Source organism: Urocitellus parryii, chromosome 7 (genome assembly GCF_045843805.1).
Source record: "Urocitellus parryii isolate mUroPar1 chromosome 7, mUroPar1.hap1, whole genome shotgun sequence".
NCBI lineage: Eukaryota > Metazoa > Chordata > Mammalia > Rodentia > Sciuridae > Urocitellus > Urocitellus parryii.
Window position 1 is genome coordinate 116,387,955 of NC_135537.1, and position 27,270 is coordinate 116,415,224.

Consider the following 27,270-nt stretch of genomic DNA (forward strand, 5'->3'; position numbering starts at 1 on the left):
CTCCTCCTCCTCCTCCCCCTTCTTTCCTTCCTTCCTTCCATGTTTTTAGTAGACACGACAAGGGCTTGGACTCAGATCACGACCCTTGACTGGGCGCAGCGTCCCTTTGGACAGGCCTCCATGTAGAAACGGCCATGGGATTCACTGAGTCACCGTTAATGATCCTGATGGAAACAAATACCTAAAACAAGCCCCTGCAGCTGCCTAGACACTCTCTGCTGTCTCAGTGTCATCAGCCCTGCCTTCCCTGTACTCTCCATGACTTCAGTAGGGGACAAGAGGCAGGAGAACACGGGGATGGCTGGAGTGTGGTTGCTGGGCAGCGTGGTGTTTGGGGGACCTGTGTCCAAGGGCAGCGTTTGCTTGGACAGTGCTGGCACTTTGTGTCACTGCTGATGGCCTTGGGCCCCCTCCACTGGGCTCTCAGGGCCACCTCCATTCCTCCACCTCCCACCTCTTGCTCTACCTCCTATGCTGCTTCGGCCCTTGCTTCTGGGATAAGGCACCGAGCGCTATGGGAATGTCCCCCAGAGGCTGCTGGGCTCCCTGGGACAGGCTGGGCCTTGAAGTGCACATTCATCTAATGAAGGTTGACTTGGTATTTGGCGCACTGGGCGTGTGTGGCAGGGATTCAAACTGGGACCCCACCTTCCAGCATGTGCCATTGCTCCAGTCCTCCAGCGCTCTCGATCTGGGTTTGCTCATCTGTGAAGTGGGGTCCTCTTGGCCTTGTAAAGGTGCTGAGGACTGAGGAGAGTCCTGCATGTCGAGGGTTCCACAGGGGCTACTGCTTATAGTCAGGGTGTTTTGAGTGTCGCCTGCTTTCCTCTGGGTTCTGGGCATGTCTCTGCCCATGCTTCTTGGTTCTTCCCGGCTGCACCGTGTTTTCAGCCTGATGCGGTCTGGTGCCTTGCTAGATGTAGAATTAGTCTGCACAGCGGGAACTTCTGGGGTGACCTGGCTCTGTGGAAGGAGATCAGTCAGAGGAGCCCTGCTTCAGTACATCATTTGAAACAGTGTGATGCTGGCTGCAATATTTAGGTAATCCTGACTTGAAATCAGGTTCTTGCAATAACCTGGAATGCTGTTCCAACTTACTTGTGCCTCAGTAGCACATCTCTGATCTGTGAGCCTGGAGAGTCCTCAGGCATTTCAGGGGGAATAAGTCATCAATGTAGCCTCACAGGTGGACTTTGTTAAAGATCCAAGAGTTATGTGCAAACTCCTTCTGGATGACTTCCTATAAATCCAATATTCTGCAGCCAGATGTACAGCAAAAATGATTGATGGATAAATACATTTTCATGGTTGAAAAAACAATGCTTGGGCAAAACATTAACATTTATCATAGACACTAGGCAGTTGTCAAACAATATTAATGTCATTAAATCAATAGAAGAGCACAGAACTACTGAAGCAAGGTCATGGATTAGCACATGGCAATGTAACGGTGCCAATCTTTTATTGACTTTACCACTTTCCTCCTTTCCTAATGCTGCTTCCATCAGGATGAGCTCACTTTGAGGTGATGGGGATATAATTGAATCTCCTCCTTAACAGCTGCTGAGGAATGAGTGTTGGCAGTAATTATGCATATGATTTAAAATAAGACACTTCTCACAGATTCAGGTAGAATAACTCTATGGGAAATTGATAAGAAATAGCCAAACTCATGTAAATTTTAGCAAAAAATAGCTTTTAATCAGTAGTACAAACATTATGTCTAAAGGCTAAAAGCTAAAGCTGGATGGTCATAATTACAGAATGCCTAAACAAGAGAAATCCAAGAAAAAATTAAATTGGAAGTAAGAATTGGCCACCATATAATTACCAACATGGCTAGGGGTTATTGAGTGGTAAGATAAAAGACTTCATGTTTATTTTAATCCAATTTTTTATTTTGTATTTACAATGTTGAGTGAAAGGTTAAAACCATTTTTTTTCATTTTTTTAGTCCTCTTCATTCAAATGTGAATAATCAACTTTGACTCTCCTTTGTACTGAAAACACCTTTTATACACTTGAAGATAAAATAAAAGTATCACCTTATACTTACTAATGCTAAATTCATGTTTTCCTAGATTTTATCAATGACTTGTTCTTAGAAAACATCATTGTTGGTATAACAAATGCTTCTAAAATTTCTTTAGAAGTTACTAATTTTTGTAGAAATGTCACAAAATTAACACATAATACATAAAGGGGAGGTAGAAAGGGAAGGTACCAGGAGTTTTTATTAGATGACCTGTTTTCTTGGAGCTACCCCCACCCCTTACTGAGTGTGTCTTTGAATAAGTAGGCCAAATTTTAATGTTCAAAGGTTTATCATACAGTGTATTTATTTCTAATCTTTGTAAATTTTGTATGGAATAGTGCTAATTATTTCCAATGAATTAAGCCCTATTTACTCTCAGTGAAGACAGAATGTAATTATTTCCTTTATTAAATTTAAAGGACCCAACTGAATGACTTAAGCAATATGCATGCTTAGGTATGTCAATCAACTCTATTCTCACCAAAAGGACACCTTTCTCTAGATAATATACCCTGTGCATATTTCCCTGTGTGAATAATAAAAGCTAACTAAAATGAAATCTGAAATCTGTTTTTTTCTGTCCATTGCTTATTGAAAATGAATTAAGAATTGCAAAAAAATTACTATTCATTTTTATTTTGACAAAATTTGTGACAGGAAAATAAAGCAACTAACATAATGGATTAAATATTTTTACTCAACATTTAATGTAATCAATATTACAGTGTTTTTAAAAGAAAATTTTGTATCCTAAATTTTTAACAAAGGATATAAAGTACAACAGATACTCCATAGCCAAATTAATTGTTGACATACATAAATTGATCACCAAATTTTTAAAAATAAATGTATGATAAAAAAATTGACAGTGTACTTCTGAAAAATTATTGGGTTCAGATGACCATCTCTTATACCATTAAATGTAGAAATTATTTCATCATGGATCACACACAAAACAAAAGAGTTACAAATTTTAAAAAATACACTGTATGGCTCAATGAATTTAGAGCTGTATAGGATAGTTGGTGAGTATTAGGGCTGGGTGAAAACTTTTTTTGAGTTACTTATACTTATTAATAAGTTAATCCAGAGACTGAAATGTATTGTTAAGAAACAACATATTTTCCAACCTAAAAAATCTACATGTTACTTTCAAAATCCTCAAAGTATTTCAAACAAAGGAGATCATTGCTCTATTCTAAAGAAAATTATAGCCCTTTAAAATCTCTGACATTCTGTAGACTACCCTCTAAAAGCTGGTGTTTACATTGGATCTGTGTAACATAATATTGCAATAAATAGTTCTGTTATCAAATGACTTCAGAAAATGTAGGTTGAGGCAAGTAAATAGGCCTTTGCTCTCTGAATTCTTTGTGTTGATGTGTGTGTGTGTGTGTGTGTGTGTGTGTGTGTGTGTGTGTAGGGGGAAGTGTCTCCAGAATAAGGATATAGTATGCAACATCAGATTTTTAAACCTATATAATTGTTATACAACATTAGTTTTAAGCCTTATATAATTGTTACTGAACCAGGCCCATTTTCCCCACTGTGTAGTATGCCAGTTACTGAAATCACAAATTTTGCAAAAGATAGTTTATTCATGAGGTGGTCATGCATGGAGATGAGAGGTCAAGTCTGAAATCTGCCTCCCCGAGGATAGAGTTTAGGGATACCTATGGGATAAATAAGCAGGTGATCTAAGTGGGGCATGGAAGAAAGTGGAGATAAGGAAGAAGGAAATTGTCTGTGGTCTGTACATACATAACCAAACTTTATGGCTCTTCATGGCTCTTCAGAGAATGGTGGCCCAATATGTGCTAAGAGTGGAGTTTTAGCTCCCTAATGTCAAAATGTCAATCATCAGACTCTTGTAAGGGCCCAAGCAAAGGGCTGGTGGTTGTAAGCAGTTTGAGCTACTTCCAAGCTTCTGAAAAAAACCTACCTGCTAGCATCACAACCCACATGTTAGAGCTGTTATCTTCAGCAAAGCTAGTGCTTAGCTATGTGTCTAAAATCAGTGTCAAAAGCAAGGAGGGTTCCTTCAGGGTTTCCCTCAGTGTCATAACCATGGGAACTTGGTAAAGCAGATAAATTTTTAAAATCACTATATTAGGTAATGGGATTAATAGATTGGTAATTGAACTTTAAAGAGGTTCCATTTTACTTTTAGTGAGTGGGAGCTCTATCAGCATCTCCATTTCATCCTATTAGAAAAACCAAAAATGCATGCCTGCCACTACAGAGAAAGAGCAAACTGACCTGAATGTTTAGGTTCCAGATGAATTGTGTTACATTTCCTCAAAGCTTGCATTAGTGTAATTCATTTCTTTCATTGCACTAACATGTTCAATATCTGCCTATCAATCCATATGTTAGGTAATAAAAAAATTTCAAACCCTGTATCTCACACAGACTAATCATAAGCAAATCACCACTTACTCCTGTCAGCATTGTGGTCACAGTAATATGGAGGGCTGATCCAATTCCTTCTAATCCATAAATACATTCCTGAACAGGAGGCCAATAACCTCCTTACTGACTGTATGCTTCATTGGTTCTTCTCACCCACCAGCTCTGTGGGGCTGCCCTGAAAGAGGAGCAAGAGAAAGGTGAGCCTAATTTGTCCCCCAGTTTTTCACCCCCCAAAAAAAAACTTGGCTCCTTTTCTGCCCAGGTCATGGGGGCAAAGAAAGAAAGAGATAGCTTGAAGGTCATAGTCCAAATTCTGCAACAGGATGATGTTTCTTTCAGAATACTAACTTGATCTTCTCCTTCTCCTTCTCCTCCTTCTTTCTTTTAATGTATTCTTTTTAGTTGTATAGGAACAAAATACCTTTATTTTATTTATTTATAAACATGTTGCTGAGGATCTAACCTAGTATGTGCTAAGCAAGCACTTTACCACAACCCCTAACCACTCCCCCAACCCCTAACCAGGTCTTGTTTAATTAAAAAAGATTTATGTCAAAAGGATTCACTATGTTCCTTTCATTAAAATATGAATCAAGAGTCCTTAACATGCTAATTAATTATATTAAATTAATTATCTTGAGCAGATCAGCTATGTGATTCCTTTTACACACTATTCAAAGATGTTTTCATAAAAATGAATAATGTATACACTGAAACTAAAATCTGAGATCACCAAGTGCTTATATAAAAACCTAATGTCATGTAGGGATATGATTTCTGATTTCTCTTGTTAAATTTATGAGATAAAATCGCCGGCTGCATATTACCAGAATGTGGTTCTCCTTCATTATATCTCAGGGCCCAGAACATCATACCCCAAAGTATGGCATGCTGAGTATTTTTGAGGTGAAGGGATTCAGAAGCACCTTGACCATCTCAGCCCTCTTTTCTCCCAGCCCTATTTCTCCCCCCCAAGACAAGCAATAAAACCCAGAAAAGTCACTCCCTGACCTACATCCCCTGAGAAGAGGTCACAAGACCCCTATAGTAGGTATCCTGCCCAGATGCAAGAGCAAAAAATGGCAGGCAGAGAGGCCTGCATGAATCTAAGCAAAGACCTTGCTGGGCTCCCCACTCCACTCAGAACTGTTAGATGGTACTCTTTTGGCCCAATTGTGTCTTTCCACAATGGTCTGCTTTTTTCATCAGACTCAGCACAAACACATTTCCTTGGATCTTTGGATCTTCATTTTGGAAGGTCCCCTTGTCAAACCTTTACTTGAGTCAATTTGTTATGCTTTTCTCTCATTAGCCTGTTTTTTGTTTTAAGGGTTCCATCTGTCAATCTTGCAATGTACATGAAAAAGAATGAGTTTCCTTAAAAGTCTCGTGTAGGGGGTAGTTCCTGCAGAGTTGTCCTTAGCCATAGTTTGACTTTAGCCAAAGGAGATGATGTTAATGCATCTCTCACCTGAATTTCTGAATTCACCCTCAGCAATATAGTTTTTGACCCTGGTGCGCATCGAGCACAAGCAGACCGTCCCTGATACCTCCTCAGTGCTGCCTACCATGAATGCCTCGTGCACTCCATGCAGTCATCCAACTGAAAAAGGAGGAGAAGGTTAATACAGGACAGAGAATCAAAACAAGAAGCAAATAAATAGAAGAGGCCTTAAGTCCATTGGCCCCTCTCAGATGCTTTCACTCTTTCTTCCCAATCTAACTCTCCTTCCTAGGTCCTTGCTGAATCTTGAACAAATCTTAGCTCCTCCCCACTTACAGCTGTTCCCGCTCATCTGCTCCCTGTTAGAGGAGATTTCTGATGACAGCCTCTGGGCTAGTCAACACTGCATTCACCCCTACCTCACTGGCCCAGCAGAGAAAATAACAAAACTGTTCTGAGAACCCTGACACATGCACAAAGACATCAGTGTTAAACCTTTTTTTTTTGGGGGGGGGTGAAGGAGGATACTTGGGATTAAACCGGGGGTGCTCTACCACTGAGCTACATCCCCAGTACTTTTTAAATTTTGACACAGGGTCTTGCTAGGTTGCCCAGGTTGACCTTGAACTTGCATCCTCCTGCCTCTGCTTCCTGAGTTGTTGGGATTTCAGGTGAAACATTATTTTAAAAATTATGATGAAATTTAAAACTAGGTGGTAGAAAATACTTAAAACAATTAATAGATTTTTTTTTAAAAATACCACTTTTCAAAGTAATTATTTTGTCATATTTTCAGAGATTGAAGAGCCATGTCTTCATTGTACCCCAATACAAAATTGTCTGCTCACATCTAACTCTTCCATCTTCCCTGTAAAATAGGAAATCCATTTTTAAGGTACCCAATGTTTTTGGATCCATTAAAAAGTTTTTAAATGTTCTAAAAAAGCCCTGGGGGGGCCACAAGAAAAAGTTAAGAGAATTCTGTGAAAAAAATTAGACTCTGAAAAAGAGAAACAAGAAAGAAGAAAAATATCAGTGACTTGCTACATTCCTTTAGCTGCTAGCTCACAGATTCCCACTTCCTCTCAAATCCAATTCTTACTGACTTTTGCAGGCAGAGGGTCATCTTTGCCACATGCTGATGGCTCCACTTCTAAGCTTGTGAATATCTAATTTTGAACTTGCACTTTATATTGTAAATTACTTTATTAACTACCCAGAACCACGGCTTCATTTTAGAATGTCAGTTGTGCCAAGAGCACATTACTTCTTACCATGGAGACAATATTGCTTGATAGCTTCAGTGGCATATATTACTTTATTATATTTTTAAAAGGACAAATCTTTGGAGGTCAATATGAAAAAAAAACCTGTCCTATTTGGGAAGTCTGAATATAAACTCATCACAGCTCTATGTAATGGAGCCAAATGTTACTCAATTCTACCATGGTGCTGTAAAACATAACATTATCCGCCTATTTCAACTCTACCCTGTTTCCTTCTTAAGATAGTAAGTCTATCTTAGATATTTATATACATTAACTTTGTTTAAAATAGTCTGCTTTGTTGTAGCAGCAAAGATTTGAGGAGTTAAGATAAGCAATGACCTGTTTTTCTAGGATGAGATTTTTCCCACTCATTAGTCTTTTCATTTCTTTCATCTCCCACAAATAAAATTAAAAAAATATTGTCTATATTTCTTTTATCTTCATAGTCGTGGCTTTTCTCATCTCTATATGCATCCATTTCTTTCATTGTCAACTTATTTTTAGAATATGCATTTTTAGATCACATGGTTCACATGGCATTGTAACTCTTCTTTCCACCCTGGTTTATTAATGCATATTAATTGTACATATTAATGGGGTTTGGTGTGACATTTCCATACATGCACACCATGTAACTCTTACTGATGAAAAACACATTATCCAGTATCAGCAGCTCCAACAAAGGCTTTTGGGTTCATAATGGCTACTAGGATGTCAACCAACCAAAAATTCCAATGTATTTCTATCATACTGATTGCCTTTAACTTGGAAAATAAATAAATAAAATAAAACTTGCTCAATTACATACCAGAGGAAAGCCTTCTTGGAGCAGTTACCTTTTAAACGTAGACCTCAGGCCTTCCTAGAGCTTTTAAACTGCATTTGTGCAGTAATAGCTAGATATTCAAGAGGTCCAAGATTCAGAGGGTAACTGGAAGTTTCCATGTTTCTATTACACATGGGGTGCCAGGTCCCATAACTTCTGTAAAGTACACTTCCTAAAGTGATCAGTTTACAGGGTATTTTCCAAATCAGAAACAGAAGGGAACAGTCCTGGAGATTTTTATTAAAAAGCTATTTCATTTACATGGGTGAGAAATCAAAACAATACATCAAGTCCCGAGTAGCTCCCATCTCCCCGACCTCCATCACAGGAGTCCTGAGAGACTTGAGGGCTACCTTGGCACTAGAATTAGCAACCATTTGTGCAGGCACAAAGCAAACACCAACAACCTCCAGGGAAGGAAAGGAGAAGGCTGCCAATGTCCTGGGGAATCTCAGGCTCTCAGAAAGCAACCAGTAATATCTAGTAACTATGACAATTATGAATTCATGAGAGAAGGGCTTCTGAGATCTTCTAGCTCACTTACTGATTACAGCAGGCTGGGAGTTTTCCTACAGAAATCTGAATTCAAAAGATTTTTATTTTATTCATGTTCTCACTTTTTGTTACAGAAAATATCTAAGACATTTTTTTCTGCATGTAACCTACTTTGTATTCACCCTTAGGGTTTTTCTCTCCATGAATCATATATAAAGGGAACCTTGAGAATATTGAGTCGGGCTTTGGAATTGATCAATCAAGTGCTATTTTGCTCATTTTTAGCACAGTGGAAAAAATACCCAATGATGCCTAAATAGCAGACATAGGTAGGTGGTCAGTATAATAGATTTTCAATTACATGTGGTTAACAGTTAATAATACAAAAAAAATTCAGTAAAGAGAAAGTATTGAGATGACATTCGTAAAACATTTTCTTAAGAGTAGAATAGTAAGCTCTGGAAAATGTGTGTGTGTGTGTGTGTGTGTGTGTGTGTGTGTGTATGCAGAATCCCACTGAAATCATTGTCCTTTATAGTGATGTTAATATTTGAAAATCCCAGGAAAGGACACAGATATTATGTTGTATTTTCCTAATTTGCCGGGGTCCGGCTGCAGCAAAATAGCCGGGGGGTGACGAATAACTTGTGTACGTTGATACAGCAGGAATGGGAGCCGTTTATTGTAGGGCAACAGAGCTACTTATACATTTTTCACAGCTTATCTTAATTAGCATAAACTAGATACATCAATCAACCAATAAGGAATCTCCACACTTAATGGCTCACTTTTGTTACTTCTCAAACCACTCCCTCTGACATTTTGCCAGGCACCATCCAGACTTGTTTACGAACTCTAACATTTGTCTGGCAAAATACCAGGTGTTATTTTTGACTTATTTACAGACCTTAACAATAGACCTTAACACTAATTGTTCATAACTGTTTATTTTCAACAATTGTAAGAATATTGAAGATGGAAGGAAGAAATAGATCAAGAAATTCTAAGTACCTTGTAAATGGAAAAGTATATACTGTAGTTGATGTTCATTACCATTTGAATCATGATCTAGACCTGGAGAGATTAATTTTAAGAATGGCTAAAAGTCCCAACAGTTTCTATGATGTGTTTCAGTCATGAACCTCAGAACATGTCCTGCTCACTAGATCTTACCTGCTCCACTAGAAGGGTGACACATAATTGACCCTTCATCTCCCCTCTGAAGAGTATTCAAAGAATCAAGTAGTTCAGCAAGGTAAATTGGTTTAGCATTATTACTTGATTTTAATTTTCAGTGTAAATAATAAAAACTACTATATCATATAAATATCATAGGTATATTATTATACATTTCAGTTCATTGGCCATATGATACCTATATTGCAATGTTATGATTTTTATTAGACTTTAAAATATTCCTGTAAAATAGCAGGAGTCAGATATATCTATTGATATGATTTCTAATAAAACAGAACAGGTGGTTATATACAAAAATAAAAAAGCTTGATTTTCCATATTAGATAAAACGACAACAACAAAAAACCCAAAACTGCTCACAACAACAACAACAACAAAACCAAACTGCTCATTTCCAAGTCCCTTAGAGGAAAAAAATAAAGATCCTGTCCAGAAAATAGTGACACCACTATAACTGGTGAGTCCATCATTTGTGATTTGAAAATTAACCTCCAAGCAAGTGGAGGGGGAAAAATCCCCTTTCTCACAGAAGGCAAAAATAATTTCCATTTATGTCAAAACATTATCTTTTAAGAAATGGGAACACTGAATCTGATATGAAAAGGGAATAAAGGTCATAAGGAAATAGGGGGAAAAAACCACAGAGATGATCCATCCTGTCATTTTATCTCTAAATAAAAACACGAGGGATGTCTTGGGCTCCTGTTAATGAGCACAGGGGACTGATGGGACACGGGTGTGTGTTTCTAGACACACAAGGTTAAACTCCGTTTCTCATAATCTGAGGACGTAGTGCCAGACAGATGTGTGAACTAGAGACACTTCCACTGTGTCACTGTTCTCACAGAGACAGGGACATTGCCGAGGGTCCATATTTTACCCAGACCAGCCTTGTTGTGACACAAGGAAAATGAATCCTAGAAAAATGATCACGACAGAGCTAATGAATTTTGCCTCCCACGCCTGGTTTTGACCTCGGCTAGCTGTCTGCTTTTGCCCCAGAGAACTCGCTAAGTTCTCTCACTTTGGTTTGTTTTAAGGATTTTGGAGACAGTGTCCCTTGGCAGGACTTCAAGCTTGCTACTGCTCAGTTGGCTGTGAATTTTCTGAACATCCCCTGCAGTTCCAACATTCTTGGGTAGTGTGAAGCCTTGGTGTCTCCCAGATTCTTTCGCTTTTCCTCCATTCCCTCTCTGTTCTGGGACCCACTTAGTATTCCCTTTTAGTTTGAATGTATAAAGACTTAAAATATTTCTAAAACCTTAAATAATTTCTTGACACCCTAGGGGAGAATTGTTTATTTATTCTAAATTTCTTTATCCTAAAGACCTGTGAGGGTGAAGGGGTGACAAATTTCTGTGAAAACTTAATTATCTAAAAGGGATTCTAAGATCTCTTGCAAAAATAAAGGAAATGATTTTTTAATATAAAAGAAATTTATGACCACCATTTATATGTACGTATATGTAATCACTACATGTTATTCAAATGTGAACACATTAATAGCTATATTTCTACTAGAGCCTCATATATATAAAATTATATATGTGTACATAATTTTTTTAGAATGTACAAATCACTAGAATTAAAGATTTGTACTTTATCTGAAATATTTGAAGAGATCAGATGTACTGAATGGCCTGTCCAGAAGAACTTTAAATCTCACCTACCATCCACTTCAAAGGAAAAAAATTTGCCTTAACAGCAAAATTAATAAATACACATGTAATACTTCTATTCAGCAGTTAAGCTACACATCTTAATAAAGCTGCCAGCTAGGTAAATTTCTCTGTAGTTCACTATGCTCGTGTACATAAACAGCAGATGCATGAATCTGAAAGGTTAATGGCATACCAGTCACATTTCAATGCCAAGTACCAGTCCAAGAGGGACACTTCCATCTGCATCAGTGTAGCAAAGCTCCCTCTGTGCCTGCTCATAGAAAGCTGTAGGAAAATCTCCAGCAGAAGGAGAGGGAATGGAATGAACCTGCAGATAGTTTTAATTAAGCATCCAAAGATTTCCACTTCTGAATTATTAGAAGGAAAACTGAAGGTTTTTTTTAATGAAAATGCATTTTTATTTTCAAAAGAAAATGAAATTATGTAGTCAAAGTGAATATAGATGTTGAATGTTATTAAATGATTGAGTATCTACAGGGTGAAGGGGGCAGTACAAGTGTGTTTAAATGTGAAGGCCTGGGCTGAGTTAAAGTGAGCTGCTATAGTCCACTTACTCTCATTTTGCAATGTCTTGGTGCTATATTTTTTCTAATTAGGGGTTCTTTTAATTAGAATACAAAAGAATTTTGAAGCATAATGTAAAAGAGAGCAAACTTGTGGACATGAATCCTATATATTATTGCTAGCACAAAGTTCTTCTCATACATGCACACTGTTGCAAGCACATAGGTTTTCTCAAAGTCATTGCAACTAGATTTCAACCCTAAACTCTGAAACTAAAGATTTGTATCTGCCTGGTAGTAGCATATAACAACCGAGAATCTGGAAGGCATTTGTTTAACTTCCCTAAATGATCAGTTATTATTCAAAAACACCATAAAGTATTTAACATTGTTCAGTAAATATCCCCTTCGTTCACCTAAAAGCAATTTGCAAATGAAAGGTAGTTATTTCAGAAGGTAAAAATGATCATCAAATGAGCAGTTCCTTGATACAAAAACCATTTAAGACTGGTTTAAAACAGAAAATTTATGAAGTATGCTGCCAATAAAATTTCAAGATAATTACAATCCAGAACAAAACAGAAAATATTTGCATAAATTATATCACCATATTGTAATTTATTCTGAATCCTAATTGAATATTTTCATTCTTGCAAGTAAACATTTTACTGTTTTCCTGTATGGTATTAACATCTCTGGGTGATGGATATTGTTCATCTTCTGAACAAGTTCAAAGGAAAGATGCAGCACACAATTGGAGTAGCAGGAAGGGAAGGAAGGGTAGGCTGAAGACTTCAGGGGGAAACTCCACGGCTGATGCTCTGCCAGTGTTAGTGAGCCTTGAAGAACAGTCCTGTCTACATCAGCCCATTTTGGCATCACCCAGGAAGGACTTAGTAAATAGATGGGAGAACAGATACAGTGAAACAATAAAATCATCTCATAGAACCAGACAAGGTGTATTATGTCATGATTGGAAGTATGTTTTTACTTTGACAGAAGTATCTACATAATTTTGCTTCCCAAAGACTTACTAAAAAACGTTTTCAAAGATTTAAGGAAAACCCATGGAGGGATATGGAAATCTATTTCCCTAATTTCAAGGAATAAGAAACTTAAATGTTTCTTTGCATAAAGTAAAGTTGTAAAAATAAATAAGTTTCTTGGTAGATTGGTCCAAGTGCCCAGTGAAATTTGTTGTACAGGAAATTGTGCCAAATCAATCGTATTCGTATTATAAATTTTTATATAGGTGGAAATATGCACAGTGTGGGTAGATCTGCCCTTTAGTACCCTTTATGTATATTTCTCTGCATAAATTTATACATACATAAAAGGGAAAGAGTCTGGAGGTAAGCATGCAAATGAATAGCAATGGTTACAGTTTGTGAAGGGGACTGGGATCTAACTGTGAGCAAGAATTGAAGAAGAAAGATTTGGGGAGAATTTTGCTTTACATGCATTGCTTGTATATTGAAAGGGTAACCTATGCATTAATTATATAATTAGTATAACCCCCATTTTTTTCTTTTGATTCTGGGGATTGAGCCCAGGGTCTCAGGCATGTAAGACAAGTGTCTAATCTGACCATGTGGTTTAGAAGGATTTATAGCTGGTTTACAGGAGGAGGAGTAATTTTGAAAGGTTTAAAGATGCAAGCTGGAAAACTTTAAAATATTATAAGCAGAGCTTAATGGATGATTATGGTGGGATCTCAAAAGACCAGAATGCTAATAGGACTGTGGACAGTAAAGACTTGTCTCATGAGCTTTCCAAGAAGAAGGGGGACTCTTTGTGATTGGACTAGAGGCCATTCCATTCATGTTACATTCTGACTGAGAAGTTGTCTACATTTTGCCCATGCCTGAGACTTTCTGTGAGGCTGAATTTAAAGGTGATGGACTAATTAATGTGGTGGAGGAAATTTCAATGTAGAACAACATTGAGTTCATAGTATGAACATTGTTGGCAGCTTTTAGCCAAGTTTACTGTGATAATCAGGAGCAGGAGCAGAAAGTAGAGCAAAAATCTTTGAAAAGCATGAAGTTTGGCCAGAAAAGTGGGAGTAAAACTGGGGATAGGTTGTTAAAGAGATTACAGCCACTAAAGAAAAGCTACTAAGTATCTTACAATGGAACAGTAGGAAAGATAACTTGAGGGCATCTCAGAAATTGACAATACCACATCCATCTCAGGCTCAAGGGAATAAAAGTTAAAAAAATCATTTGAGACTCTGGGGCCCCTGGCTTTTATAGGGGGTCTAGGAAGTTGTTTCATCATGCTCTAATGCCCAGGCACTCAGAGGCTGCTGCAGCCAGGGTTGTAAGAGGCTTGGCTCAAGATGCTGGAAGACTTTGGCATCAACCAGGTGGTACTGGTTCTGCAGGAAAACAGGATGCTGGAGTCAGGGGTTCATGGAGGCCTCCACTGATACTTCAAAGGAAGTCCTGGAAGGCCAGGAAAAAATGCATCAGGATTGGAGTCCCTGTGGGCTGCCCCTGAAAAGGTGATTGTGAAGCCAGCAGAAGGAAGCTAAAACTGCAGTGAGATCCCTCAAGATAAAGAGACACCATTACTGTGGGATGTGTGCTGAGGAAAGTTGCAAGAATGGAGCAGAAACAAGCTGAGAGGCCATGTGGGCACAAACACCAAGGCCATAGGGGTGGGACTACACAGGAGAACATTGGAGAGAACATTGTGATGTCATGTGCCCCGGATGCTGGACATGGAGCTACAGGGTTGTTTGCTTAGCTGGATTTTGATCTTGCTTTGGTCCTATTCCTTCTTTCTGTGACCCTGTTTCTCCCTTTTGGAATGTAAATGTTTGCTCTGTGCCATTATTTTGGATATATGTAACTTGGTTTTGAATTCTATAGGGGCCTAGGCTGAAAGTTTGCTTTGAGTCTCAGAGGAGAATTTGGATAATTTTGAATAATGCAGGAACTGTTGAAAGACTAAGGGAACTCTTGAAAATGGAGTAAATGTATTTTGCATTGCAAGGTGGTCTTGAGATTTTGGAGGGCCAAGGGCAGAAATTTACATTTTAGAAATCAAGTGTCTCCTAAAAGCTCATGTGCTATATAATGTAAGACCTTTTAAAGGTGGAATGATAAGATAACTAGAGCCTTAACCTAATCAGTGCATTAATCACTGATAGGGTTTAACTGGGTGGCAACTAACTGTAGGTAGGAAGGGGTAGCTAGAGGAGGTGGACCACTGGGAATGTCTCCTTAGAGTTTATATTTTGTTCCTGGTGAGTGCTCTCTCTCTGCTTCCTGGTGCCGTGCCCTGAGCTGCTTTCCTCTGCCACACCCTTCTGTCATTTTTCTCTGCCTCACCTTGGGCCCAAAGCAAAGTAGTTTGTTCTCCATGGACTGAGACTTCTGAAACCATAAGCCAAATAAACTTTTCTTCCTCTAACTGTTCTTTTCAGGTCTTTTGGTCACAGTGGTGAAAAATCTGATTTATACAGGTAGCTTTCTGGATTTCACTTAAACTGTTGGTTGTAAGGAAATGGGAATAAAAGTGAACCTTACAACACCTGTGAACTGCAGACAAGCAGTTCTATCCAACTACAGTTTTCTCTTGGTTTTCTACAGGGGATTGCTTCCAGGACCCTCTTTGGTATGCAAGTCTGCAGATACTCAACTCCCTTAAAAGTGATATAGTATTTTCATATAATCTACACATATCCTCTCATATATTTTAAAATCTTTCTATATTATTTCCTAATACAATGTAAATGCTACATAAATAGTTGTTATACTGTGTTGTTTAGGGAATAGCAATAATATACATCTTCAATGTAGATGGGATTTTTTCCTCAATATTTTGCGCCCAAAGTCAATTGAATCCACAAATGTAGAATCCACAGCTACGAAGGGTCAATAGTGTTTAATTAGTCGTACATTGAAAATTAGAAAAATAAGAGGTAATATTGAAGAAACCTAATAGAGTGGAGACTATGAACTAGCAGTGGCCCCGATTTGAATAAGCTTCTGGTGAAATTGGAAGCTGCTGATCTATGGACCACACTGGGAATAGATCAAGCATGTGTTCCGGGGCCAGAATCCACATGCTAAGATCTCATTCTGCCAACCTTGTATTGTGGGTTGAATTGTGGATCTATCCAAATTTATATAATGAATTCCCAAACATTGAGAACCTCAGCATCATTTGGAAATAGATTCTTTACAAGTGGGTTAAAGTGAAGTCATTAGGGTGGACCCTAATTCAATTTGACTGATGTCCTTATCAAAAGGGGAAATCTTGAGACAGACCCATATAAAGGGAAGATGATGTGGAAAGACACAGGAAAAAGGTGGTGATTTCCCATTCAAGAACTTCTAAAAGTTAAAAGGGATATGTAAATAGAAAATTTGATGTAGCATGTATGAAATGCTGCTTTTTCTAAGTGATGGCTCTTGTGATAATATAACCATCCATGAGATAGGAATGTGACTAAAATATAATAGTATGAAAAGCAACACTGGTTTGTCCAAGTCTGCCCAGTCATACCTGTGGGCCCAGCAGAATTTGGATAGCATTTCTTTCAAGGAAAGAGTGTCCCGGTTTGGATGAAGAGTGTCTGATCATCCTGCTTATGACACCACAAGACTAACAAGTTGGCATTTATGTAACACCTTACAATGGAATGTGATTGGCTGTATTGATAATTGGAAATGTACAGCTGACACTTGTTAAGAGTGTCTCAGGCTGAGATATTTCTTGCCTTGAAGACATAATGCCTGAAGAATTAAATTAATAAATGACCTCTTCTTAGGTAAAATATCTATTTTAGATCACATGTTTCTGCAAGGCATAGATTGAATTTTTTAATCAAGTTCAATGTGGCTTTGTCCTGCTGAATACTAATCAGGAAGGAACTCAATGGGCAGGGAGGGGGCTGAGTAAGGCAGGATATGTAGGTGCAGAGATGGATGCTATCTTATTTAAATCTTGATATATTGCCCATGATGACTTAATTGTACAATTTTAATTTTTTAAAAATATTTTTTAGTTGTTGATATACCTTTATTTTGTTTACTTTTTATGTGTGGCGCTGAGAATCGAACCCAGTGCCTCATATGTGCTAAGCAAGCACTCTACTGTGGAGCTACAACTCCAGCCTCCACAATTTTAATTTTATAGCACATTAAAAGATTATTTAGCTTGATCTCAAGTTGTGTAGTTCCCCATTAGATTGTGCTCCTAAGGGGAATGCCTTACTCACCTTACCCTACAACAGATTCAACACAGGTAAACGTGGAATTGGATACAAAGAACAATGAAGATAGATGTGTTAGCCAGCTTTTTGTCACTGTGAACAAAATACCAGACGAGAACAACTTAGAGGAGGAAAAGTTTATTTTGCTTACAGTTTCAGAGGGCTCAGTCTAGGGTCAGCCAACTTCATAACTCCAGGTCTAAGGTGGAAGAGCATGATGGAGGAAAGATGCTCAGCTCATGACCACCAGAAGGGGAGGAGAGGAGAGGAGAGGGGAGGGGAAAGAGGAGAGGAGAGGGGAGGGGAGGGGAGGGGAGGGGAGGGGAGGGAGAGGACGGGAGGGGAAGGGAGGGGAGAGCAGGCATCAGGAGGACACTGTATAACCCCCAAGGGAATGACCCCAGCAACTTGCTTCTTCCAGCCAAGCCTCACCCACTTAGTCCACTGGAATAGGATGCATGGAGTAGGTTAGAGTGCTCATATGCTGATCTTTTGACCTCTGAACATTCCTGCAGCCTTTCACAGAAGATTTTTGCAGATACCTCATACCCAACCCATAGCATTAATCTCTGATGTAGAAGCTTTCTTTCAAACTTCCCGAAGCCAAATTTGCCCCCTTTACCAAGATCCACACTGGAGAATCTGTAAATGGACATGGTGACTATGAGGTCCCGGGACAAAGAGGTCATATCCAAACTTTGCATGTAATAAATCTGCTGAGAACCAGAACCTGGTGTCTGCTGGGGGTGTGTCTTAAGTTTTTCTCGCTAAGGTTTTCCTTTATCTGACTTCAGCACATTGGTGTTTTTTTGCCTAATATACTACTTTAGATTTTAAAATAGTCCATCTTCTTTCCTCCTGGGAAAAGTGTTGCTCTTACGTTGACATAATATGTCTAGTTTCATTCAGTGATTGAAATTATACTACAGGACTAAATTAGGTCTTGCAGCTGTTGGAAGACTGGGTTTGTTTTCCATGCAGTAAACATATCACTGAGTTAAAGATCTGGAAAGAACCTTTAGAAATTACCTAGTAGTCATCTTCTGTAAGTATGACTCAGATTATCTCAGTCAAATAAGTTACTATCCTAATCTTAAAATGTCTCCTGAGAAGATTTTAAAAATGTGTTTGTCTCAGAACACTTTTAATACAATGTCAGCCTACAATTAGCAGCCAGTAAATAGTAAGCCAACAGTATAGATTTACCTAGGGTACAGTGAAGTCCTAGCAGTACCCAACTCTAAAGTCTCTATGCAAAATGCAAATAAGGGGCTCAGAGCCCTGCCTGTTCAGCTCCTTTGGCTGCAAACCCATCAGCTCCCTGGTTTTCCCCAGTGATCTAGCCCCAAAGCTTGTCTCTCCACATAAATGAGTGCTGACATTTTGTTTTCACTCTGATTTGGGTTAACCCACAAACTTTCTTTCTTGGCTCCTTCCCACTTGATTATTCCAGAAAATCAAGAGCTGATTTTTACTTGTATTTGATATGAATAGACACCTAAAATATTTGTAAGTCCTAAAAATATATCACTTATTAAAATTAGAAATATATTGGGAAATATTTTTCTCCTAATCATGGGCAATAGGCAATTTCATCTAAAAACATATTTATTTCTTAAGGCCTGGACTTTTTTTTTGGTACTAGTGATTAAACCCAGGGGTGATTAACCACTGAGCCATATCCCCAGCATTTTTTGTTGTTGTTGTTGTTGTTGTTTTATTTAGAGATAGGGTCTGTCTCATTGAATTGCTTAGGACCTTGCTAAGTTGCTGTGGCTGGCTTTGAACATGTGATTCTCCTGCCTCAGCCTCCATAGCTGCTGGGATTACAGCTGTGATTCACCTCACCTGTCCTGGCTAGGACTGTACTTTTTTAGAATAAAAAAAATCTTTGATGTCAAAACTTGTTTTGTTTCAGTTTTTATACCTGGCATGCTCCACTGGACTGTTGTTACTGTGACATCACCTGTTTGCAAAGTGAAAAATGTCAGTTGTATTTAACTGAAGAATTGGAGACTCACTAAAACTTGGCCTTACTTGATTTTTGTACTCCTTTTCTTCATCATCACAGTCTAGACCCTGATGGGCAATTTCAGTAGTATTATTCTCCTGAAACAGATTGTTCTCCAAATCAGATACTCTGGCTGCCTCCATAGTGACTTTTATTTTCATGCTGTGAAAGCCTGTGGAGACCAATCCCACTTGCAGATTGACAAGTTCTCCATCAAACAGAAAGAAGTGTGAGTTAACTCCTTCTTTAAAACCAGGCGGTTGGTAATTATGTGGAGTCACTGCAAAAGGAAAAGGGCAAAAAGCCATGAAACTTAGTTTCAATAGAAGCCAGAAAAATATTTTAAGTATAGCAACATGTATCTTTCAGATGTTTGTAAAATCCTTCTATTTACATAAAATATTAGTTTAGTACTTAAGAAGAATTTGAATAAAGATCTACACCTACCTGAATTGTAGTAATGGAGTTTCATAGTAAGTATAACATCGTTAGGAAGGGGTCCAAGGTTCTGCATCAGTATATATAATTTACGAATCAGTAGTACACCGGCTTTCTTACTATCTTTACTATTTGTTCCACTTTCAAAGCTTGTACTACTGCTATAATCACATAGAAAAAAAGGCATATTTTCCAATCATATGCAATACTGACAATTTATTCCCAAAAGAACACAACTTTTGAGTATATGATCAAATAAATATAAACATCTAGACATTTTGGAGACAATTTTTAGAGTATAAATTAAAGGAATAATTATACAATTTCAATGAATATACAAAGGACTTCTAAATAATACGTTCACCTAAAGCATTTGAAATATGACCTTATTTTTTTAAAATTTGCTTATTACAAATAACCACATGTCATAGTAATGAGAACACTGGATTTGGAATTAGGTATCCTGGCATCTAATATCATCTCTGCTGTTAACTAGCTGAATGTCTTCAGTCAAATCATTTAGATACACTTTATTGGTTATATCGTTTGTAAGATAAGCTTACAGACATTTCTACAACTTCCTAACCATAAAATCAGCTACTAGCTCTGTATCTACCATCTAGTTATCTCTCAAAGGCATCCCATTCTCACACTTGCAGGGATTACTCCACTGGGAATCTTAACTATTCTTCCTCTTTCCTTCATTTACACATTGCAAACCATTTTGCATACCACAGACAAAATAATAACCCTAATAGAAAAATATGCTCATATCACATTCATGCTTGAAATGCCTCCATTAAATTAATAAACTTTCAATCAAATAAAGGATGGTGCATAATGCCTTTAATGTCCATTCATACTGTTCTCTACTCTCACCAGCAACTACTGTCCAGTTTCCTCTCAACCATGTGCATTTGCTGTTCATTCCACCTGTATTGTGCTTTTCTATTTCTCTTCTAAACCCTAATGCAATGTGTCATCTTTTCAAAGAAATCTTCTCCTATAATCCCCACAGACTCTGCACAGACTTAGGAGAACTATTTGTCGCTCACTAAGCAGCAAGTGACTGTATCTTTCATCAATATCTTTCATTCAGTGAATATGAATGAACAAGTTGGACTTCCAATTCTAAACATTTTTCTCTCTGAAATTTTCTTCTCCAATTAGTCTCATATTTGAGTAGTTTTGGGGGAAGAGCTATGATTATTAGTATAATTGTACAGTGTTGAAAAATAATCCTAAGTAATTGAACTATTGAGTTTTCCCCTAACTGATCTTTAGAGGTAGTGTAAATTCATAAAGCAAACCTTTATTAAGCTTTTCTATCACTTTCAAACAACTTAGCTTTGTCTTCCAGAATTTAACCAATTTAAACAAGGTAACCTGAGTGAAGGGCTACAGCCAGGTGGCCCAGGGGAATCCTCCAGGATTCATCAGTAAAATCATTCAAAACTCTGATGTAAACAAATACTACTTTTTGGCTTCTAGGAAATTCTAATATGTATTATTTTCTTGCCTCCCTAATATCTGCAAGATTTGGCCATTTTTTATTTTACTGCTTACCTCTTGGCATATGTGTCTTTATAACCAAAGAGATTAATCTGGTTGCCAGGGATACTTATATTTGAGTTTTAGAGAGTAAAAACAACAGCTTTATGTGAGAAAATACGTGTAAATGTGAATATAATCTGTAAAGTGCTATACAAACGTTAGCTAGTGATGATTAAAATTTTAACTCTCATTTTTGGAACTTTGTTCTCACATTTGAATATTGCCTAAAAGTTTTATAAATGAGAGAATAATTAAGGAAGTGAGTATTAGAGAGAAATCATCAAGCCCCAGAGAGCTAATAATAGAGAAAAGGGAGAATTCTGCCACATTTCTCTTAAATTCATTCCTGTCCGAGATATCCATCTCCCTTACTTGGAGCACTCTACTACCCGGGGCTTTTCACTATCATTTGCATCTTCCATTTCGATTGTATCAGTAAATCTTTAGCTCTATCTACCTCCTGGCTAATCTGGAGCCAAAAAACTACTGAAAGAAGAATAAATATTTCTCCTCAACAAACATCTTCATCTGCATTGGGCCCTTCTGAACAACTATTTAATCCACTAGTGTGCTATGCACTAAATGTGTTTTAGATTTGATAGGACAATAAGGTGTTTTCCAGTCTTTTCCATACAGAGAAGCACATAGAAAATGCTATTTGTCCATCATGGTGGGGTAGGCAGATGACAAAAGTTATGCAGGTAGGCAAACAATCCAGGGTTTTTTATCTAACCCTGGCCCCCAACTGACTATATAGAATGTGTAAAAGATCAATATCTCAATATAGCAGTTGAGAAACATTGGGTTAGTAGCTAGACAGGGCCTTATGGAGTTCTTCAATCAACACTTTGCAGACAGCCTTGTTAATATAATGGTGATGCTTATCATGTCCTCTACTCTCATCAATTAAATCCATGGATTTCAGAAATTTAATTATTACAGTTCATTTTTATAATAGTGAAGTTTTATGGGAGTTATGGAAAAATTATAAAAAAGTATAAAATTTTTTTTCTGGCTTATAAAAATTTATGTTTATCTCACTTCTATATATTTTATCAGGTTCATTAAATAATTAGATTCTACCTGTCAAAATCCATAGTGGCTCCTTCTTTTGTATATTTGAATTTGAACTGGTATATCTCAGTCACTTTCTAGAAAAACCAAAGGTAATAAAGAAATTAATTTTAAAAAGAAATCCAGAATTTTACCTGATAATAAGGCACATTTTCATTGTATACCTGCCATGCTTCCTATATACCTGTTTATTTCACAGTATTATATTATTTAGGAGTAATATTTCCAGATATGAAGATACTTTTTCTCCAAAAGTGAGTTAGATGATAAATGCTTCCATTATAATTGAAGTTGGAAAAACTAAGGCACAGTCAATTATCTCACCCATTAGGTTATGACAGGGGAATCAGTTGAGAAACTATTCTTCACATAATACCTATTTTAGTGAATGTATGTTTTGTATCAAGCATTGGAGTCACAGTGATGAACAATATTTTGCTCCCTGTTGTTCTTGAATTTACAGTCTGCTCAGGAGATAATCAATAAATAATTTCACATAGTACAATTGCCATGAACAATATGAAGCAGATGCTGTGATGGAAAGAAGATGAAGGGAGAAAAGTACTGATTTGGCTTGAAAGGGCCAAGGAAAGCAACCCCAAAGAGGTGATATTTGAGTTGAACCTCAAGAGAGGTGAGCCATATGCAGTCCTTGGGTGTGATGATCTAGGAAGTGCAAACAGCAATACAAAGCCTCTAGAAGGGATGTTCCCCTCTTCCAAGATGTGAGAGGAGGCTAAAGGTGAGAGAGCAAGGGGGGGAATGTAGGAGATGAAGTTGTAGAGAGGGTTGTGATGTTTTGTTGGTCATGGTAAGCGGCAGTTGGATTTTATTTCATATAAACTAGAAGGGTTTTAAGTTGGGGAGTGATTTGCATTTTTAAAGCTCACCCTGCCAATCTTAAGAATGGTATGGAAACTGACATGCTAAGAGGCTACTGCAGAAATTCAGGGAAGACTAGATGAACAAAAATAAGGGATCTATGAAATAATATTTTTTTTTCAATTCTACACTAAAAAGTGGATATTACTGCTATCTGCTCTTCTGTTAAGAAAGCTAGAAATACCAAGGGACAGATTTCAGAACACACAGAAGTGCCCCTCATTCATCTGGTTGGATATTTAATCCTTGATAATGTGGGAATGAAAATATTAGATTGATCAGAAAACGTCTCAGTGCTTCTATTACTTTACTCTGAAGTTTAGTCTTCTGGTTCTGCAGATCTTACGCCTTAATATACACCTTAATCACAGGTGACCATGTACTTGGAAAACTTGCTCATGTTGGTTAAACTCTAAAGTGAGAGATTTATCATGGAGTTAATTTTAATACAAGTATTTTTTCTAACTAGACAACCTACTAGAGAAATGAAAGTTAAGAAGGATGCTTATGGCAACATTAGGAGAAATGGGTGAGATTAGAAGCATCTACAGCTGCCTAATAGCAACAGGTTCACTCTGGACAGGCTAGATACACACAGTATCTTCTCTTAACCAATGCTGGATGTAATTGCCCTGTCAAACAATGCCTACATCTTGCCTGCCCATGTTTCTGAGTCGACTATAGCTATTTAACATTGTGAGCTTTTATTTTTTAAATGAAAGAAATCTTTCAGTAGCTGATAATTTTACTTGCATTTTATTATTTGAACACTGAATCAATAGGTTTTACATTTATAATTGTTTTATAGAAGATGCTAATTCTTTTAGCTTGAAACTAATTTATCAAAGAAGGTATATTATAACTCACAAAATGTTCTCCCACTTTTCAGGCTGTGTTGCCTGACAAAGGTGATATTTTAAATTGATCATCAATTGTTTCTATCAATCATGCTGATCACATTCATATAGACCAAAGCAACAGCAACACACGCAGCCTCTTCTCCCTCCACTTTCCAATCCATTGGTAAGACTTTTCAGGACTATCTTCAAAGTGAATTGCAAGACCATCTAATATTCATTCTTTATTCTACAGGCAAAAAGTTTTTGGAAATACAAATCAGATCATGCAATCAATACCGTTGTGTAAACCCCTCTAACTAATGGCATCCCATTGCCCTGACAACATTTAATTTATGGATTATTTTGGTCAATAAGACCTTACTCATCTGTCCCCTACCTATTTCTCCTGCACTTTACCTCCCATTCACAAAGTGATAGGATCATGGCACCTTTTTTTCCCCATAAACATCCAAGATTCCTTCCCATCTTAGGGCCTTTGTATAGTTATACTCTGGGACATGCTATCTCCAGTTAATGATAATATTTGGCCACTGCCCAAAATGCTGTAGCCATGAAGTAGATTTCAGTAGCCCTTCCTACTCTGAAGCACATATTATTATTCTCATTACTGAAGAAGCTGGTTAAGTGGTAGAGCTGAGATTTGACTCTAGTACCTGTAATGTTAATTAGCATATTATTCTACCTGTTATATGCCATTACCTCTCATAGACCTGCAAAGGCTGACACCTTCTGGTCATTCATTCTCAGCTAAAATAGTGGTCCGGTAGGAAGGCTGTCTATGAACTGCCAATCTAACACAGCGATTCAATTCTTCCTTTTCCATCTCTACCTCAGCATTGTTTAGTAAACTACATTTAAAATCTTTTTTTATACACAGTATTATGACTATCTGAAAGTTTTTGCTAAATTTTGCTTACTTATTCATTATTTATTCCCCACATAAGAATGTAAATCTTCAAGAGGGCAGGGACCTTATTTATTCCATTTACTTTCATGTTTTTGTAGCTTGAATAATGCTAAGCACATAAAATGAGCCTAATTCATATATTATATATATATATATATATATATATATATATATATATATATATATTCTCTCTCTCTCTCTCTCTCACACACACACACACACACACACACTCACACAAACACAAACAAACACACACACATTTGGCACTTAATCATTGAGTCACATCCCCAGCCCTTTTTACATTTTTTTAAATTTTGAGACAGGGTTTTGCTAAGTTCCTGATGCTGACTTTGAATTTGTGATCCTTCTGCCTTAACCTCCCAAGCTGCTGGGATCACAGGCATGTGCAACCAAGTCCAGCCCCAATTTATGTTTGCTGAGTGAATAAATATTCAGCCCAGAGTTCATGCTCAGTTAGGGTTTCATCTTATAAACATTTTATAAAAAAATAAAATTTCTGAAAGCATAATGTGGTTAGAAACAGGGACCACCTATAGTTCAATTCCTGAAGGACACTATTATAATTGGACATTAACTACCTCTAATAAGCACAAAGGAATAGATGATAATATCATAATATCTGTATTCTTACAATATTCATATATACTAATTCTTTATGTCATAAATTAAACCTTAATTTAACATATTTACATACAGCTCACATATCTTATTAATACCCACCATACTCTTTGTAGTATGTGTCTATGAAAAGCTATCATTCTTTACTATTTCAGCTGCCTTTGTCAATTTCTCTTTCAAAAGATGTAGCAAGCAGAACAAAACTTCATGTGCAGAAATGCCAGAACTTTGTGCAGTACCCCAAACTTTGTTGGCCTTTGAACTAGGGAAGCACAATTTGTCTTAAGCCAAAGTCTTTCACTGTTGTATCATAATATACTTGTCATAAGAGTCCTGCAAATTTAAATTGATGTGTAAAGTATATTTTTGCTGCTTTAGTCAAATATTAACATTGTTATTGTTTCTGTTTTTGTCTAGGGAAGGATATATTTCTAGGGATATGACTCAAATGTTTGGCACAATATAAGATAAATGCCAAAGACTGTTTAAGTGAGAATGTTGTTTTGTGAGTACATAAAAGAATATGATCACAGAATTAAACAGTAGTATCAGTGACATAATGCTAAACAGCAAGTAAAACAATGTAATCTTGTGAAGGAATGCTTTTAGGCACTATGAATATTGTTATGCTATAGTAGTAGTTATACTATAATTATTGCTGACTCTGTTATTCTTTTGAGGTTTTTTTAATATCCTCAAGGAACCATCAAATCTTTTAGTAATCAGAAGGGTGCCTTGAACATCTAGTAGTTAGGGATCGTCAATATAGGGAATAATTTACAAATATTCAAGATATTTTCTTGGGTCATAAGTGATAGCTTAGAACTTACCATATAATAAGTTTTTGTTTTTTATCCTCATTGTTGTATGTGCTAGCATTGAAACGTATTTAACAGTTTTTTTTTTCCATTCTGTAAGATTTTTCTGTATTTAAGGGTAAGTTAGTCAGCATTTCACTACTCACCAAATTACTGATTTATCACTAGGAGTTTTACATTCATAAGAAAATATGATAAATGCTGTACCAAGAAAATAACCAATTAACAATTTATCAGAAAGTTGTACTTTAGAAAGCTTCTGTTTAAACCGAAGAAAAAAGGACAACAAGAGACAAAGGCAGATAGGGCTGTAGCTCAGTGGCAGGGAACTTTCTTAGCATGTATGAGACACTGGGTTTGATACTTAGCACCACAAAAAAAAAAATAAATAAAATAAAGGCATTCTGTTCATCTACAACTTCAAAAAAAAAAAAATAAAACAAAAAAGAAACAAAGATAAAGATAGGTAAAACTAGTTTGGACATTGAGAAATGGTGATCCATTTGTATTCAAAGTTTGCTTCCCCTTTGCTTAAATAATTATTCATAATTTTGCAAAGAGAGAATTTTAAGAGTTAAAAACAATTTTTTCTTGAATATGAGCAGTTAGACCAAATACATTGGCTAAGATAAGAAAAACTGAAAGCAAGGAAAAGGTAAAGAAAGCTAGGAAGTAGATGAAGAGAACAGAAAAAAAGGAGAGAACAGAGGGCTTCTCCTTCCAACTCACTACTACAGCCACAGAAGCCAAAGGGGCAATAACTATTATGTGTCTAGGACTATAATATTCACTCTGGAAGATAGAAAACAAGACAATAACCTTGTTCTCAAGAATTCACTGTCTGTTTGGGAAAATAATCTGCATGAGTCAATTGAGAGTGTTAAATTGTGGGGTTCTTCTGGAAAATAAATTTACAGAAGAAGTTAGTTTAGATAATCTAGCCAAAGAGGCTTTTATGAAAGATTTGAATTTAAGTTGGCCTTGAGGGTAAGTAGCAA

At 37.0% G+C, this 27,270-nt stretch overlaps 1 pseudogene; it reads right to left on the reverse strand.

Annotated features, from left to right (window-relative positions):
- Window positions 1-576: 576 nt before the first annotated feature.
- The window catches only part of LOC144256123 (HORMA domain-containing protein 2-like), a 55,713-nt pseudogene continuing 29,019 nt past the window's right edge, over window positions 577-27,270 (reverse strand).